Source organism: Struthio camelus, chromosome 1 (assembly GCF_040807025.1).
Source record: "Struthio camelus isolate bStrCam1 chromosome 1, bStrCam1.hap1, whole genome shotgun sequence".
Taxonomy (NCBI): domain Eukaryota; kingdom Metazoa; phylum Chordata; class Aves; order Struthioniformes; family Struthionidae; genus Struthio; species Struthio camelus.
In genome coordinates this window covers 130,126,991-130,146,658 of record NC_090942.1, presented here as the reverse complement: position 1 = coordinate 130,146,658, position 19,668 = coordinate 130,126,991, and the positions used below count along the sequence as shown (strand labels likewise).

General features: G+C 39.3%; 1 long non-coding RNA gene across 1 annotated transcript in view; it reads right to left on the bottom strand.

Moving 5' to 3' along the window:
* The window catches only part of LOC138061932 (uncharacterized), an 85,504-nt gene extending 69,254 nt beyond the window's left edge, over positions 1 to 16,250 (bottom strand). Inside the window, exons 1-2 of the long non-coding RNA XR_011135934.1 lie at positions 16,146 to 16,250; positions 13,228 to 13,310 (exon numbers count right to left, since the gene is read on the bottom strand). This is a non-coding gene — a long non-coding RNA (uncharacterized lncRNA). The remainder of the gene's footprint in view (positions 1 to 13,227; positions 13,311 to 16,145) is intronic.
* Positions 16,251 to 19,668: the final 3,418 nt, after the last annotated feature.

Sequence of the window (19,668 nt, the reverse complement as noted above, 5' to 3'; positions counted from 1 at the left end):
GAGAAAGAAATAAGATGGAAACTTTCCCCTCACCTCCAAAACTTTACATAATGTCTGTAAGTGAATATCACAGTGTGCTTTGATAATGTTTTTTAAATGCCTTATTCTATGACATTTAAGCTAAAACATACTATACTGTAGCCAACAGTACAATAGGATCAATAGTATTAGCTCCCCTTGAATTTCCTGATATCCTATTTGTATCTCTGGGTAACGGTAGGACAGGATAGGAATATCCTGTATAATGTTTAGTGTGTTGCTGGAAGAAATAGCATGGATAATCCAGAAGACAAGTTACTTAGAATTTTGCTTTCCTTTCTCCCATGATACTGAGGCCTTTTGAATATAGGGCAGCACAGAGAATACAGATATTCCAACCCAAGTCACTGCTTTTCTATGTTGAAATGGAAAGTCTTATTGTTAAGAATTATGGAGGCTTTTAACTATGGATCATGCACGCTTTTTTTTTCTGTGACCATGTGAAATTATCCCCCAAGTACTCAGATGCAGTACTTGGCCTTTCAGACCTAGATTAGATATGAGGTTTCCTTTGAAACAGGCAAAGCTTCTTATGTTATTATATCATTTGATTCAAGGGCAAAGCAAAAAAGTACAAGGCATTAGATTTGCCTTTCTAAATCCTGTAACACAGGTACAGGGCCGTTAAACGAAAGCTCCAGGAGCCTTTTTTATTACCAGGTTAGAAAATTCCCTAGACTCAAACCCCTTTGCATTATGGTAGTCTATTTCAGTGGATCCAACAGTCAGATGACAGTTAGGTGTGATTAGACTACCTGAGCCTGTTTCTGCTGTCTTACCTCAGAAGACGTTCAGTTGAGGTTACACAGTGGTAAGAAAACTATTGGGCCATATTCACGAGTAAGGTACATTTTTGCTGAAGAGATCCCAAAATTGTTTGCAAGTTTATTTTAAATATTGATGAACAAATTAGCTGCCTTATACTTAGAGGCTGAATGGTCACTTCCTTCACTCTGAGACAATGGATACACCTGCGATTGCCATCCCAGCCATGACTTAAACAAGGCAACTCTATCACTGGTCTCCAGTGAGCCCCGGTAACATGAGACTCAGCATAGGCTGCTAAATCTGTTCAAAAAGAAGTGGTAAGTTCGGCAGCAATGAATGGCGCTAGACTGTTACTGCACCCAAGCAACTCATTTAAACTTACACTGGATACATCAGCTCTAAACTGTTGTGACTGTAGTATATGCATGGCTTTGTTTTTTCACCACACTCAGTAATCCAAGATCAGGTACTACGTAGTCGGGAGCAAGAAACTGTGGTCAGTGCTTCAGATAACATACCATGATCCCAAACGAACCAGCACAGACAGATGGAAAATTAACCCAGAAGAGCCAGAAGTGTTTGATGCCCGGAGGAGCATGTGGCAGCTCCACACCTCCCCCAGCCTCTCACAACAGCTGCCAACAGCAACACAAGCTCATGCTAACAGGGGAGAAGATGACCAAGAGAAGAACGCAGCTTAGGGAGGTGCCCACATCCTCTGTAGCCATTCAGCAAAAGCACTTCCTTGCAATAGGCTACAAAAGTATGGGAAAACAATAGATCTTTTTTGCTGAAAAGCTTATGATCTAAAAAGCTGAGACCGACAAAGGCAGGGATAATAAAAAGGAAGAAAATGTAGAGAGGTGAAGTGATTTACACAAAGAAGCAGTAACAGAGTTGTTCCCAACATATTTTCAGCTTGCTATTTTTGTTTTAGATCTGAATAATTTGTGTGCCCAACGACGGCCCCTTCCCTGGTCTAATGAAATCTATGTGTATATATGTAAGCCTGTCCCTATAAACCCTGCCGTTACCAATTAGCTAAAACAACCCAGTAAGGTGAGGCAGGGATCAAAAACTTCGCTGACTCACAACTTCCCACCACATACATAGCTTCCTTCATTAATTGAGTGCCTTTTAGGACCCCGGGCAGACACTACTACTTGGAGGAGGAATGTATGGACTCTGGGAGTAGGGGCAGGGGCTATTTACAGGTATTATTACCTGAATTCAATGAATTGTATGCCTACATTACCTAAAGTAGATGGCGTCAACAGTGTATGCAAGAGGAAGCAGAGCTAAACTCCCATGTGAGAAACAAATACATTAACATAGCATGCTCAAAGCAGCCAGTGATTACATCTGTTTTCAGTCTGGGCTTTCTCTCCTTGCTGTTGCACATGCCTATCCTGCAGTTACTGCACTGACTCTAAACTAGACATTTTGGGTACTTGATCGCTGTGTAGCCATAGTAGTACAGAGCTCAGCCTTAGCTAATGTCTGTCATTTATCCAGCTTTTCAGGTGGGTTTTACAACCAACTGTGCTCCTTGATCCAGCAGCACAGAGCTGCCAGAAGCCAGGGAAGCTAGTTAAAGCTGACTTAGCTATATCCACTTATCCTGCCGTCATTGTTTTAGAGAGGTAACTTGAAACACACTTGACTGCAGAAGGTGTTCAGCAAGGTATTGTGAAAATCAGAGTCCTTCCAGGTGCTCTAGATTAGCTCTCAGGAAACTGGAGTGGTGAAGAAGACTCAATAAGACCTCACAAAACAAGAAAAGCACACAGGGAAATAGTAGCACTTTGTAGAATTTGTTTAAAGCACAGTACCAAAACCCAGAATTGTTGTGTAGGAAAAGCATAAGCTAATAGCGACATAAAAGTTGAGCTATCCAGACAGAAAGTATGATGTATTACAGTAAATACAAGGATTAAACCAATCAATCAATAACTTTGTGGGTTACTTTGCACAGCCTAGGAAAAAAAAAAAAAAGAGAGAACATAATAGGGAAAAGTTACCGCAATTGCTTTTAAGTAATACTTAGTGATAGAGCTAGTAAAGCAGGTATCCATAATTAGGCCAGCTCACTAATTAAGAGTCCGCTGAACCTTGCTAGCAGAAACACAAGGCTGACAATTTAACACAGTGAATTTTGCAAGAACTGCTGGAAAAGGCAATCAATGTCAAAAAAAAAGATCTCTAGGGGAAATAGATTTTTTTTTTTTTAATGCAAGACAACTGACACATCAGTGGAAAGAAAAACATGCCTATTAAGTGATCTTGACAAGTATTGCTGGCTCAGAGGACAGCGTTCTGTTGATATACTGGTTATTACCTTTTGTTTCACGAACCATTTTAAAAGAAGCTTTGCACGAAGCGCTTTAGGAGCTACACAGAATCAAGATTGATTTATTTAATGGCCACAGCAGAGCAGGAAAAAAGAGAATAAGTAACAGATAAGTAGAAGACCACACAGACAGAATTACATTTTACAATACTATCTTGTACGTATAGACTACTGCAACTTGTAGGCAGTACCAGGATTAGGTTTCAATTGATTTTTACATGCTGACATGCCATATAGCTACTAAGGGCACCAGACTGCACTGTACCAGGTATCTTTTCTTATGTAGCATTTACAGCTCTCTCAGTTAAGTGAACCCTACTGAACAGCAAACTTCTGAGAAGTCATCACAAATCACTCATAAGCCAGAAGACTTGAATAGTAAAGATAGTCTTTTCAAGATCACTCAGGATATGACATTAATTTACAGGAAATCATAGCTCTAGCATCATAAAAGAACAAACATTCAGTAGGGACAAGTAATTCACTTCCTCTGGCCAGCTACAAAAAAGACTACGCCATAATTCTGGAATATATTTCTGTGTTCTTTCCTAAATCTCATTAAGTAGATAGATTGTACAGAGTGATTGGAAAGTCAAAAAATTCAAGCCAGGGTGAACAAGGGCATGTAAAAAAAAAAAGTTTAAAAAGAGGGAAGCAGAAGAAGGCATTTTTAAAAGAAAAGTTAGACAGAAAGGATGCTGGACAAAAGCTGGGTTTACTGTGTAGTGGTCCACTGCTAGTGACTGCCATCTTTCAACATTATCTCCTCTGTTTGGGGATTAAAGGGGGAAAAAGCAAGCAAGTACATTTCTTTCAGGCAAGTGCTGTTTGTTCAGCATTTAGGAAGACTTCATTGAATAGACTCTGACTTTTATAAATCCAAATAGATGTCTTCAGAATGAAATTTTATTCCTGTAGCAAAAGGAAAAGAGCTGGCCAGTGCAAAAAGAAAATGCAGCCCTGAAAAGACGCTCTGCCTAGGGATCTTATTTGAGCCAATCAAAGCTTTATCACTCTCTTTAGGGAAACCAGAAGCAAGTCCGCCCTGAGGCATGAAAGTAGGACCCAATACAACTCTGAGGACACCCTGAGTGCCTCGGAAGACCACAGGCAACATATTTCCTACAACTGAGATGATACAGAGCATATGAGGCATTGGAAGGGTTACGGTGAAGGAGGGCACAGGGAAGATGGGTGACACAGGAAAAGATAAATAAAAGTGACATATAAAGTTGTTCAACAACAGAAACTTACATCAGCTAGCAGAGTTTCCTCTAAGCCTATGTCACTACGTTAGCCAAAAACAAAACAAAACAAAAACCACAGATTACAAGACTACACTTCTGAATAAATTTACATAGAGCACTTTATCAAATTTCCTCACAAGCAGCTACATGATTTTGTTTGTGATGTTAATCTGATTGTCCAGACAACCCACATCCATCTAGCTGTACGTGTATTATATGTACGTGTATGCCTTACATAATTCTGATCTTCTAAAAAAGTCCCAGAATTCACAATGTTAAAATGCTGCAGAATGTCCAGAAGGCCTGTGCAAGCAGTCACAAAGATAAGAAGGAAACCTTGTAGTTATTGAGGCAGCAGTGTAAAACTTTACCTGATGCATAGAGAAGCTCATGATGAAGAAAGGCCAGGTGCTTTCGTTTTCAGCTGATTAAAGGAGCTTTTACTTTCTGCACTAGAGCTTTGTGTATGGTTTGTCAAGGCATCAGCAGTAACCTTTCTATATATCCCCGCCTACTTCTGTAAAATACTTTATGTCAAGACCAAGATTTCTCAAAGTGACTAGTCCTGATAGGTATATGATATCTTTGATACTCAACTTGAGACAGTTTGGAGAACATCAGAGAAAACCATTTATCATTTCCTTCATGTGTTCTCTTCAGATGGACTTCTAAGTTTTATACCTAGAGTCACCTAGGAAAAATTGTCATCCCACATTTTCAGGAATGAGTACCTACAGCAGGATCTTCTACCTAGATAACTGAATCTAGGTACATTGTTCTTATTTCCTTATCAACTTTAAAACACAAAGAAAATTCACTTTCCTGTAGGGGCAGCCTATGATACCCAGCCAATGTAGCATAGCAGTGACTTAGAAACATCCCTTGTACAGCCAGCAGGATGGCTCATGTTCCACCCTCTCGGGGGCTCTGTCTTCCCTGAAACTGCTCTAAGTGCAGATAGAGAAGGACAAAGGAAACAAAGCAGATATTAAATCACTGACACAGCTACAAGTACTAATCTAATACCTGTTCACTGGAAACTAGATCGCAGACACATTCATTTTACTGAGGCCACAGCACAGCCGTCTGAACGTGAGATTTTTTTTACCACCACTGACCTGAGTCCTCTTTGAATGGGTGACCCAGAACTGGATGGTTCTGCTTTACATTAACAAGCCTCTGATACATACAGTGCCTCATGCCTGCATTTTTGTTCAGTAAGTGATAATTACTTACTGTGAGCATTTGGGTTCACAGGGAGACTCATTTATTATAAGAAAGATGTCACAGAAGATTAAGGGTTTTCTGTCTGGAGATGCTCAGGGAGACAGTAACAGAGTTATTTATCCTTACGAGAAATGCAAAAAATGCATTAAGAAAAAAGAAACAATCTTTAAAAAAAAATCCAATAACGGAAGGAAACAATTGCTCCATAACTGCACATACCTTTGTTACAAAACAGCAGTGAGACAATCCACAGTTATTTGCCAGGCAACAATCACATAGACAGAAATAAACCCCACTGAATTCTTGTGAAGTAGCCTTAAAATAGACGAAGCATAAACATAAGCCTTAGCATAAGTCATGCAGGAGTAAAACTGAAGGGTGAACACTGAAGGAATTAATGAAGCAGTCTTAATACTTGATAAGGTGCAATTGACATCAGTCTGTACCACCTTAGGAAGCTAGAGGGGAAAGGAGGGGTTTTTTCTTCAGTTCAGTCTCCTTCAAATATGCTTGCTGCTGAAAGAGAGACTTCTTAACCTTATAACAGTGATATTTCAAAAGTAGAGATAATTAGAGACAAGATGAGAAAACCTGACCAAGCAAATGGGTTTAAGTGGAATATTTATAAGGTCTGGGTTTTTTATTTTTGTTAGTTTTGTTTTTTAAGTTAAATATGTGGTAGAGGATTTTAATGAGGCAGTGCAAACAGGAATTATCTTAAAAGACATTCAGCCAGAGATAATGCTATCCAATTTCTGTTTGGCTCAGGATTTCACTCACAGTAGCAAACACATATCCTGTTTAATTAAAAGAAACATTCATACAAGGGACATGAGGTTCTTGAATATGAATTTTAAAGTAATAGCTTAAGAAAACAGTTAAGATTATAAGAACAGATTGCAGTTCTAAATGAAATTATTTGCAATCCCTACACTTATGAAAGTTCAAGAACTGTACAACTATAATAAACTTTGAATCAAGGTGTCAGGTCTTACCTAAGGTTAACTGTGTAGATCAGCTATCTGATAGGATGGCAGTACCTGTGCGGATACAAGGAACCTAAACTTATTCATACTGGAGCTGTTGCCAAAGCCCTCAGCATATAAAGCTCTATGGTCATATGACTCCTTCCACCATAACAGAGCATGGTGTGTTATTTATTTTCACACCAAAAGAGTAAGTCTGGGCAATGCCAAGAGCAAAATGTAATTCTACTCTGAAATAGCTCAGTAGATTTGCTCTTTCTATTTTCAGCCTAATTTTGTCACTTCAGGACCAGTTTCTCAGAGGTATTTAGATGATGTTAGCAACGAAAATTAAGCTGTAAAGCTTTCATTTCTCATTTATTTCCAAGCACATGAAGAACAAGAAGGTGATGGGGAACAGCAGATGAGCTTATCAAGAACAAATCGTGCCTGACTAACCTGATCGCCTTCTACGTTGTGATAACTGGCAGTATGGAAGAGAGGAGAGCTGTGGATATTCTGCATCTTGACTTTAGCGAGGTCTTTAACATGGTCTCCCACAGTAACCTGATGGCCAAACTGGGGAGAAATTGACTGCAAAGTGGACAATAAGGCGGATGGAAAATTGACTGGACTCAAAGGGTCACCATCAAATGCAGTAGTACAAAGTCCAGCTAGTGGCCCATGACTAATGGCATCCCTCAGGGACTGACACTGGGGCCAATACTGTTTAATGATTTTATTAAAGACGTGGATAATGGGACAGACTGCACTCCCAGCAACTCTATAGATGTCACTAAACTGGGGAGAAGAGTCAAATACAACTAGAGGGCAGGACTGTGATTCAGAGAGACTCCAACATGCTGGAGAGATTGGCTGACATGAACCTCAGTAAGTTCAGCAAAACCAAATGAAAGCCCTCCATCTGGCATGGGATGACTGCATGCACCAGTAAGGCTGGAGACCAACTGTCCAGGAAGCAGCTTTGCTGAAAAAGACCTTTGGGTCCTGATGGACAAGAAATCGAACACGAGGCAACAGCACGCCTTTGCAGTAAAGAAGGCCAAAAGCATCCTAGGCTTTCTAGGACTGTAGCCAGCAGGTCCAGCAGGGTGATCCTTCACCTCTGTCTGGCAATTGTCAGACCATATCTGGAGCACTGTGTCCAGTCTGGAGCACTTTACATGGGGGGACAGGCTGAGAGAGCAGGGTATGTTCAGCTCAGAGAAGAGAGGGCTCAAGGGAGATCTTATCTGCTCTCTGTAGACAGCAGTCTACAACTACTTGACGGCAATGTGTAGAGAAGACAGGATCAGAATCTTCTCAGAGGTGTACAGTGGAAAGATGACAGTCACCAGGGTCAAGCTGGAAATTCTGGTTAGACATAAGGAAAATGGGTGGTCAGACACTGGAGCAGGGGCCCAGAGAAGATGTGGGAAATCTCCCTCCCTGGAGATATTCAAAACTTGACTGGGAAAGACCATAGGCAAGCCAGCTCTGTTTTGAGTGAAGGGCTGAACCAAGTGACCTCTACATGATGACTGTGATTCTGTGACTCTAGTCCTGCAGATTTGGCAAACATATAAGAGGTAAATTAGGTACCTCCCTGTGTCTGTCTCCTATTTGTCTCTATGTCTCCACCTAAATGATCTACAGAACTATTTTCTAAAATTCTGGTTACCTTTACCCTTCTAAATTGACTCTATCTGCTGAAGTGATTGTTGGATCCTCATTAGTATACCTATCTGATCACTTAGTGTTTACATTACTGCTGGCTTTTAACCTCATTAGGTAGAAAAGTACTAAATGCTCACCCCATTGTACATGAAAAGATTAATGATGATCTCAAGATGACACAAGAAGTTTTGAGGAGACATGAGAATTCTATATATGCTTCCTGCATCTTAGGTTAACCCTAACCCATAAGATGACCTCTCTCCTTTGTATTAAAAGAAGTGGATGTGATTTTGCAGAGGTAAAGCAAGTTACAGGCACTGGAATGCAACTCTAGTATGAACTTTCGAAAACACTGTAGCCCTCTCAAATGCCCAAGAAGGGGCAATTTGATACCAGATTATTGCAGATGGCAGCGTGTGACTGCCATGTGCAAGGGTGCAGGGCTAGAAGATGGAAGATAGGAATAAAAGTGATGAATAAGCTAAGTGAAAGAAGTGCCATATGACACTGCCAATGTGGAATCTCCCCACACCATGTTTTTATAGAATCTATTTCCAGAGTCTAGCCTTATTTTAAGCATTATGTGCTGAATCAGCCAACTAGCCATGTTTGCTGTGCACAGAACGTAACTATTTTAAAACAAGAGCTATGTTTTTTTGATTCTCCCTTTCAACGAAATAAGCTAGCCTGGCCAGAGTCACCTATAGCAACGTGCACACGGCCACATCCCTATCATCACACGAAATCTAAAAAAAAAAAAAAAACACACACAAAAAGCTCTTTAACATACAATACAATAAGCTCCTAACTGTTGACTAGCAATGATAAATGTTTTGAGTACAATTCTTGGAATATATTATCCCCTCTGATTCCCATAATAAATTAAAAATTGGATCTGCATGAAATATGTGTGTGTGTGCGTGTGTGTGTGTGTAGAAAGCTCAAAATCAGGAAAGTGTGACTGCATTGCAAAGCTAAATGTGTGGGTAGTTCTCATCTTAAAGTTTTATGGGTTTGCAAAGATTAAATAATATGTCAGAATGTTTAAGGGGAGACTGGGAATCCTATTTGCAGTTTTTCCTCAGCAGGCTCAGTTCTTAGGCTGACCTGTTAATAAAGGCAGCCCTTGGACCACAGAGAGAATTACTGAAGCACAGCAAGGTGTATTGGCCAGATGCAGTATTAATACCAATTGTAAATAACGTATTATTTATGCCAAACAATTATATCCAGAAAAGGGTATTTCCAGTGCTGACTAAATGGGAGGTGGTGGGTGAGGAAGGAATTGCTGACTTCAGCGATGACTCTGTATGTTGAAGGAATATTTCTCTTCTCTTGAACAAAAAGACAAAATATAAATTGCTCACCTAATCTTTTTGATATGAAAAATATAGACCAAGTTCTCGATAAGTATCAAGGATATTTGTCAAAGATCACTGAAGTATTTCAAAGAAGAAAAGACTTTTACTGGGGATTTAAGTAAAGAGAGACAGAGATGTGGAATAGTGGGAAGTGGAAACAGGCTAAATAGGACAAACCTTAGAGCGATATTCTCATTTAAATAGTACCTGTAGCATTTGCAAACCGTAGGTACCAAATATGTGTCATGTTAAGCTTAGTCGTCAGTGTGAGGGCTTGTGACGAGTCCTTTGGCATTTATAAAGGAACGCGGCCAGTCCTACTCCTGGCTGGAGGCAAATGAAACATAAAACAAAGCAGTTCAACTCCATATACTTCAGTGTCGCACCGTACCCAGGAAACGTAAGGTTCCTCTAATGAGTATGGTCTCTGTACTATGTGGTATTAATAAACTTACCAGATTCTTTCCATGTACAAAAAGGAATTTGCACCAGACTTTTATGAAGAAATATCTTCACCTTTAAATAAGCAAGACAGCAGAAAAACTATGGAATAAAGATTTGAAACAGTGCACAAAGCAGGAAAGCTATAAAATCCTAGTTAATATACATGAGAGAATAATTAGTATGCATTGAAGCCTTGAGAAGAAAGCAGATGCACAAGCATTTTTACTGTAGATAAATGCTGTGTGGCTGCCACTGAATATAAAATACAGAAGACAACTTTTTTTTTTTCTTATTCTTTGTCACGCTTGAAGATCTTGCAGCAGTTTGGGTTGGTAATTAACTAGCGAACTCGTGGAAATCAATGTTTTACCTAGTCTGTTTAATCTCATTTCCAGAATGTTACTGTATGGAACGGAATCAAGGATCCCTGTTGCCTGAAAGATACTGTTACTATATGCTGAGGAAAAAAAAACAAACGCAGATATAATGATTCTCCATGTTTAACATATGAGCAAGTCATGGAGGGAGTGGAGAGACTAAAGACAAGTAACCAGCTCTGGCAACCATCGTCATTATTATAAAAAATAAAAATAATATAATTTGCTTATAATAATATTATTTTCCTTCGCTGTCCCTACTTTCCTTGCTTTTACTGCTCCATAGTACGTATCGGTTATAAGCGTTCTTTTGAGGACAGCTGAAATCTCAGACTTCTAGCCTTTTGAAAGAAAAGTGAATAAATCACTCTGGCACCATAAAAACCTATGGATAAGACAATTTCAGTTTTCATTCCCACAAAAGTAATATGCAGCCTGCACCACTAACAGGTACTTGGAACAAATGCAGATATCTTGCTGTCTGAGCTTACTATAGATAGATATTTGCAATATCTGATGTCAAATACAATCTTTCCCATTTCCACTGACTGTAACAATTGCATCTATAACTAAAAAGTGGTCAGGCACAATAACTTTCTTCTCACCTGACATATAGGACATCCCAAGCAGAAATGGGAATTGACTTGTGTCAAGATTTAAAGTTTAAGAAGTCCATTGTGCAGTGTAGTACTGGGAAATTTTAAAAGTAGGTTGAGTTCAGGACCTTTGCAAAGATGCAAACAATGACATGACAAAATACTGAAATAATTTTTAAGACCAATTTTTCTGATACAAAGCATAAAAGGGGATTAAAGGGTTAACCTATTCTTTTTCGTCGGTGAGGAGACACTAAAGAAAAAGCAGTCTGAGGGCCAAACTGTAGCCTGCACTGGCAATTATTGTGATTGTTTTTATATCATTTGCAACCGCTTATGTTCGAACCCCATATTACGACTTCAGGTGAGGACCTCTCATTGACTTTGTCCTTGTCTGATGAGACTGTCCAGCATCTAGCCCACCAAGAGCTCAGTTTGTCATCTGGAGGAGTGATGGCAGATGCTGGAAGCCAGCAGAGGCAGAGGGCTTCTGTATGGGGAGGAAAAGCTGATAAAATGCAACCCTCTGAACGGCTATATGGATTTTCATTGATAAAATAGCAGGCTATGAAGCAAACTAAAACTAGCCCATCATCAAAACTCCTCCTCTTCTGCTTTTCTAAGACCATTCTGTCATATTTCTTATTTCTTAGAAACCCTGGCAAGAGGAGCAGCATACGAATCTGAATAGAGAATATTGCCCAGCCTTCCCGTGAAAAGCTTTGCCAGTTCCACCCACTGTCTCTCGGAAAACTAGCTCTGAAACACAATCATTCGCCTTGCCAAAAGCATCTTTTCCTCCACAGGAGCCCAAACCTTCCTTCCTTCCTTCCTCACCATGAGGCAGGCCTTCTAAGTCCATTCAGCCCTTTCTGCTGTTCCCAAAAACACATTTCTAGCTGCCACAGCATTAGACAGCAGAAGAGGTACAAGTAGACACATGTTCATCAAACACCTTTTAATTCACACCCCCTCCAAAACCGGCACGTTTCTAAAACCTCAACAATTTCTAAAATGAATTACACATCAATACTGACCTCTATCAAGACTGAAGCAAAGCTCAGCAGGACTCATCAGTTCTCAGCAAAGAATAAATAGTATAGTGAGCAATCGCTACAGCTCTGCAGTAAAAAAAACCTCACGTGTATTGAAAGAAGGTGAAAAAAGGGGAAAGAGCAAAAGAGCTATCTTTGTGCATATATTGCAAAGAGGAATTTGCAACTTTGATTAAATATATCAGATGCAACAGAAAGAAATTTTTCCACTGACTTTAGTGGCTTTGAATCCAATTCATACGTACAACCTATATTTTCCCCTCAAATCAATAAAATGCAGAACAAAATATTCACTATGTAGTGTAATCCATTCTCCTCCAGCTCTGCAGCAGACAAATGGGATGCCCTTTATTGAAGCTCACAATGAATAAATGAAGCTTTCTGCAAGTTTTATACGTTCATCAATGTTCATTACTTCTCAATTGATTTTTCTAAGGTCTGAAATATTCTTCTGCCTGTCTTTACCATATGCCTTTATTTTTTTGACTACAATTGGGTGTCTGCTGGCTCTGATTCCAGGCCTGACAGTTGTCAATCTTTCTGTGACTACAAGATGAAATAGTATTAATTGCAACCTTCATTAAAGAAAGGTGAGGAAGGGTATAAGAAGATGAATACTTTGTAGCTTACCAACACTTTATAAGCCAATGAATGGGTTTACTGAGTTGAACACCTTGAGCAATGAAAAATTTCAGGTGAATATTACAGAAACTTGCATTCAACTTTAGAAATCTCTTTTTATGAATTATGTGCATTCAATCAGGGAATGGAAATGCAGTATATGACCCAAACAGATGATGAAGATTATATTGAAATTTCAAAACTAAGCATTCAGAATGGTCACATGACGTACACTTTTCAGACCAACAGTTATTCAAAAGAATTATTAGTGAATTATTTCAAAAGATAAGCTAGTTTCCACATTTCTATCCTGTATATAGTTTGTGGATACCATTGATGCACAAGATACCAGTAAAGGAAATGACAGTTTTGCATATGGAGTTTATGAACCTACTAGGGGGTCATGCTGTAGCTTAAAGACTGTTCAGACTGGTAAAAACAGTAATGACAGGACATGTGTGGTTCACACAGCCATTCCTGTCACAAATTGAAATACTTACAGCCATCTTATGAACTCCAAATGCTGCTGCTTGCTGAGAGTTGTGGTCTAGCGAGCAATTCTCTTGGTGCGTGCGGAGTTTACCTAAATTAAGCAAATGCAAAACATCTGAATCTTAACTGAGCCATATCCTGCAGCTCTGTGTCCTCCTTCAGCTTGACTATGGCTAAGCTCAAATCTTTAAGACGCTCAGGATGTGGTTTCACACTGAATTAAGGTCTTGCTGCATCCTAAACAGCAGTCCTACTGAAATCCAATGATTGTGGGTTTCTTTCTCTCCTGGATTAGTTTCTACAACTTCCTGAGTGCACAGCCACATGGATGATAATGTTGGCACAGTTGGAAGATGACTGGACATCTGGCCACTGCTTGATGGGAACCAACCTTTTTGGCAGCAAATAAAGATTTAACTGATCGTGAAACCACACCTTAGCAAAAGGGATAAACAAGAAAGACATTAAAAAGTTGAGCCAAAGCCACCTGGAACACCTGCAGAGACTGGAGTTACCGCTCAAACAGAATCTAAGAGGTTGCTGCAGAAATTATCGGGGGAGCTTCCTGGGCCTCTGTGGGGCGTCCAATTCTACCAGAATTCTTGCTTCACACTCTAACTTTTGTCATTTTAACATTTTGCAGGGCTTCAGCAAAAATGGCCTAGAAAGTAGGTATTATTTGGAACTGGGAACAGCAGCAATGAAGAGAACATCTGTTCTCTTAAGTAAGGGTTTACAATACAGAGACTGAGGGTGTGATAATACAATGCATTGGCAGCAGCAACAAAGCTGGTGTAAGTTCTCCCCTGCCAGCTTGTTGGTGCTCATTCCTGCTACGCTGTTGCTGAAATGGTTTAGGTGGAAAATACTGACTTCCAAACCAACTGCTTAAGGGTTATTTTATCCTGGATCACTTTGATGACTCAAGTTCGTAGTGCAGTCCTGGAAACAATCTGCGTCAGAGCAGCTGAGGTTGTGGACACAGGAATGCTGAGCAAGAACAAGAAGCCAGAGGTGACAGGAGAAGCATATCATGTCACTACACCTTTGGAAACAGTGTCTGTTTAAAGAAATCAAGGAAAACAAGAAGCCCATTTTGTATATGCATACATTTTCAGCCTGAAAGCAATTTATCTCTCCAAATGGTAACTAATACCAACTAAATGTCAATAAAGGTAGCTAAAATGCTACCTTGGAGCAGCCAGTCTATATACAAGACACGTTTTTCTCTTCATCCAACACTGCTGTACTTACAGTGCAAATCTCACTGCAATCTTAATCAGGAGGCTTTGGCAGGAAACTCCTTAGTACAGAGATACTGTAAATTTCCAGGGTCTCTTCTTCAGTGTTTTCTCAGTGTTAGTACACTGAGCTCCTAATCTCAGTTGGAATTCCTAGCTATGGTGATAATATAAGTAACTATAAAAAATATTAATTTCAGTAATAACAGTACCCTTATTCTGACTGACCTTGATCCAAGAATACAAGTCCCATAGATACCAGAGGAAAATTTAAAGACTCTTTTTTAAACAGTGCAGTATTGTCCTGAAAATAGACCCACCCAGATACTAAAAATATATTCAGCTTAAGATTGTGGCATAATGATCGGCAGGTTTTAACAGTGCTACATGAATCATTATAGCTATGCTGTTCACTCCTAAAAGTGAAAGCAAATTGATTTTAATTTTACATCATTTTACTCAGAAAGAATTTTTAATATAAGTTTTTGATTCTTTTTTCTTTCTCCTTCCTTTTTTTAACCACTGCACTCTCAGTTCTGCTGGCAAACAGTACTGAACTCATTCAGTCTGCTTGCCAGAGTTAAGGTCACTGCAGCTTTAGATTTACAAAGAACACCATTTTGCTGTTTCTCTTTTAATCTTGGCCTGAAAAGACCACACATTACCCTTCCCAATTGAACAGTTTAGCCTTTGTTCTTTTGTTTGGGTAATACTATTAATCTGCTAGGTCGATAGCAAAAATGTGTGAACTACTAGGGTGCTAGATGATTGACAGGCAATTAACAGCTTCTAGAGAACCCCTGCTTTGAATTCCACCCATATATGACCACGTCGGGAGGCAGAGGCTCCTGATCTGACTATTTTGGTGCACTTTTGCTGCAATACTAAGAACGTGACTTTTTAAAAAAATTATTGTAACTATCCTCAAGAGTTTCAGCTACTAGAGACTCACAAAATTGAATGAGAGGTGTGAAGAGCTTTACTGTAAGCAAGTAATTAACCTGTATCTATTCACATCTCTCAGAAAATAAGGTTTGCAAAGCAGCATGAGCTATAAACTTTTCCTGGATGAGCAAGAAAACTTCCTCAATAAACACAAACTTGAGAAAACATTCCTCTCCACTTGCCAGTTTTTGTAGGAAAGATGAGTAGTCCATGCATAATGAAATTTTCACACTTGCTAATTTTTTTGAGCTTTTCTGCTTTCCCCACTCTTAATTTCTTACTAAGATGGCCGTCTACTTTGTCTCTTGTTAATTTCTACTAAAAAGCAATAGCACTAACAGCATCCTAGAATGGTCTCCCTATGCTGTATTTTGAGGTATTTTCTGATTTGCTAAGTTTATACATTGGAAGTGTGTTCGGTGGTGTTCCATTTCTACCTCCATAAAATCAGTCTAGGATATGCGAGTTGTATATTCTTCCATGTCAACATTATAATATATTTTATTTCCTGGGAAGGTTCTGCCTGTGCAAAAAGCTTCATTATCTTCAGTGTGTGGATGTAGGGAGGTCACTTGTTAAAGACACCCATGTACACACATACATACAACAAACACTGCCCACTTTCAACATTTTTTAAAGAGGTTGGGACATGGTCAGCCACCGAAACTAGTTACGTCTGTAACTATTCACATTTTGTGCACATAAATTGTGATAGAACTCAAACAGGGAAAAATCCTTACATCCTCCTCCATCTTTGATAGTAGGAGAGGAGCTGGTCACAGTTCTTCAGCAGCAGCGCTGGATTGCACACTTTTGGACAGCCGTTGCCCACAGGCACACAAGTAAGTCTGAGTATAACTGCAGGGAGAGAGGAGAATTTGCAAAAAAAATTGAAGTGGCTCCCTCCCTAACCCCCCAACCCTCCTCTCCACAACTCCAGCAAAGCCGTTTTTTTGTGTACGTAGAGAACAGTCCAAATCTTTGCATTCTAGCTTTTGTCCAACAAAACTGAGAACTGCAAGCTAAAAATAGCATCAAATGCAATCATCTGACAGTACTTTGCCAGGATGAAGGAATGAGCTGAGTGTAGTTAGGATTTGCACTTACAGTTCCCCAGAGTATAGGCATTTTAAAACCTGAGGCCTAAAGCACCGTGTTCTCACACTCTTACAGCTTTAAAAACAGCCATAAAAATAAGTATGTTAGAATTACAAGATGTTTGGTAGAGAGGATAATGGCATTGCACTTCCATCAGGTAAAGGTTGTTTTCAAACAAATGGAGTACAATCTGTTCGTACATAAGCTTCTCAGAATATCTTGCGTGTTCCTCTTGGAAGTTACTTTAAAGAAGTCTGCATAAAGATGTTAAAATGTCCATGTGTTCAAAAATTCAGAATAAACCAGTATTTTTCCTTTTAATCCAACAGACACAAAGCTTTTCAAATGCTTCATAGTGAAAATAATTTTCTCCAGCTAGGACTTCTTATTTTATTACATTAATCCCTATTGGCTTCCCCTCAAGCGAATTTTGTGGATGTAATAATTTAAGTGGCTTCCAATTAGGCCTTGGAAATTAGGTATTCTAAACACTTGTATTAGAAATTCTTGATATTCGTTTAATAAATATGCATCTTACGCATCTTTACAGCAGGCATTATTGACTTCAAAAGATGATAACCAGGACAAATCCTGAAATAAATGTTTCTTTTCTTGTGGCATGAAAGGAAGAAATGGGAAAAAAGTGTGAGTAGGAAAGAGGGGACATATTTATCAGTTGTTATTCCTTTTTCTTTTTCTCAGACATGCTTATTACCGAAATATCACCCAATAGATGTAAAACAAGTCCCCCCCGCCACCCAAGTTCTATTATTCCAAGAGAAGTTTAGTGTTCGCCTTTGCCTTCCTATTCTCTTAATTTCCAAGTGGCTTACATGCTTTAGTTTTCTTTTTCCTGTCAATGAGAAAAATAAATAAGCCCCTGAAAGGGAAAAAAGAAAATGAAATCTACAGAAGATTGAGTGCTGAAGAAAATAATTTAAAAAGTTTTAGAACTTAAAACATTTAAGCATTTTAAACAATGTTAATATAATAAAATACTCTTAGAAAAAAACATGATTTGTTCTGAATTACAGGAGTTTAAGATAATGGCTCTGATTCTGCCTCCTAGCAAAGCTCTTAGAGCAGAAACTTGGAGTAGAAGGTGAGTATTCAGACCCACAGCATCTCTGAGTCACTTAAAAAATATTCCTTTTATTTAGGAAGGCATTTATCATTCATCATCGTTATACCCTAAGGCTTGCCTGTACTAAAGCTTCATCGTTATCATTTATCTTCATTACAGACAGATAATAAAATATTCACCAAGCAACACAGCTGTCTTAGCATCTAATCTTGAACTGTAGTGGGATGGAGAACCATCGCAAAACCCACCGCACTCTGCCCAGCATATGTTTCATTTCCCAGGGCACCACTTCTCCCTTTGGGGCAGGATTTTAGCTACATTGCACAGTGCAGTACTCAGCGATGCTCAGAGGGTACAGTAGCGGGACCCTACAAGAGGAAAAGCATCACAGGAAGTCACGTTGCAGGGGAGCATGTCAGGGCTTGAGCTGATTACGGCCTCCAAGCCTGCTTTGCAGTCCAGCATCTGTCAGTGAGTTGAAACTCACTCTACAGATCTTTGGTGAGCTTTATATCTGCTACCCTTGAAGCTCGGCTTTGGGTCTGCTTTTTCTGTAGGCAAAAGGGTCACCCTCTCCTATCTTCCAGTGGAACAACAGTCTCACTTTGTTCATCTTACTCTGAACTCAAAAACGTTTTCCAAGTCATATGTGCTGAGTCGAACCAAGGGAAGGCCAGTCTCCTTGAAGAAGAGAGCTAGATCCAGAGCTCAGCTTTTGGCAAAAGGTGAAGTGGCAACTTCCCTCCCTGCTGCCCTGTTTTGCAGCTTCTTCAGCATGATGTGATACACATACATACACGCACACACACATATATATATGGTACCACTATAGTAAACATGAACAGATATATAAAACAGCTCAGCTGTCACACAACACTGACACTTCAGGTGTTCAGCCATACTGCCCCTCAGCCTCTTTGAGAAAAGGGGCATTATTACCTGCCATCTTATAGGTGAGGGGAAGGAAGCTGCAAGATAGCTGTGCAAAAAGTCTGCAATGAATGCAGGAACCAAACCTAACTCAGATACCTATCCTGAAACACAGAAATCACAATTTATCTGTTGCTTCCAACAAGACAAACCCATCATCAGTAATAACGTGTCCACTGCTCCTGCCTGCCATGAATATCTGCTTTCTAGCTGTGTGCGCTTAGAGATTCTCATGAAAAGACAGGCCCACTATATTACTTCATTTATTCTACCAGCTATCTTGTACCGCAATAAGATAATGCGACATCGTGGCTCCAAAAAAAGCAAAAGAAAAGAACAAGCAAAGGAAGGAGGGTGAGTAAAATCAACAATATCTGCTATCAATTACTGCTTAACATACTCTTTGTGTTTTTTTCTTATATAAAGAAATGAGAATTTTCTATATCACAATCAAAGCATGCACTCTAACAGCAGGCAGTGGCCTATTAGATTGCACATTTATTTTATTGTGGGTGAATCACATTCAAACCATGCTCTTAATGAGGCACTGCAGTATTAACTGTTTTCACCTACTTCTGTAAGGTTTAACAGAACACTGGCACTAGTTATGTTTGCATCCAGTGTTTCTCCTCATAAATCAAAAAACTTGGTGGTGGTATTAAGTTAATAAAAGGAAATCACAAAACTTAACCTTCCTGGAAGTTGTAATGCTTGTCTCATTAAATACCAGACAGTCTCTGGCTTTTTCTGGATACCTAGAAGATTTGAAGTCCTCTTTGAAGTTCCTGTCTGTTTGAAAAGCCCAAGAGTACTGATTTGCATAAAGTGAGTGCCAAGAAGTCACTAATGTGGCAGATGAATCTTATGTATTTTCAAAATCCCACCACTCCTAGACATTTAACATAAAAATGTTCACTTGGGAAGTAGCCCTTAAAGGTACAGAAACAAATGAGCATTACAATCCCCACCTACTCACAAACATCAGAGAGATCAACTTAAAAGGAAAAATAAGATTTTGTAAGGTCACAAAGAGTTTTACATTTATTTAAGTACTTAAATCAGGAAGACATCCTCTCAGCATGGGTTAATCTACATTGCTTTGGCTATGTTCCTTTGAGTACGTATTCTGAGGTTTTCAGTGTTACTTGCAG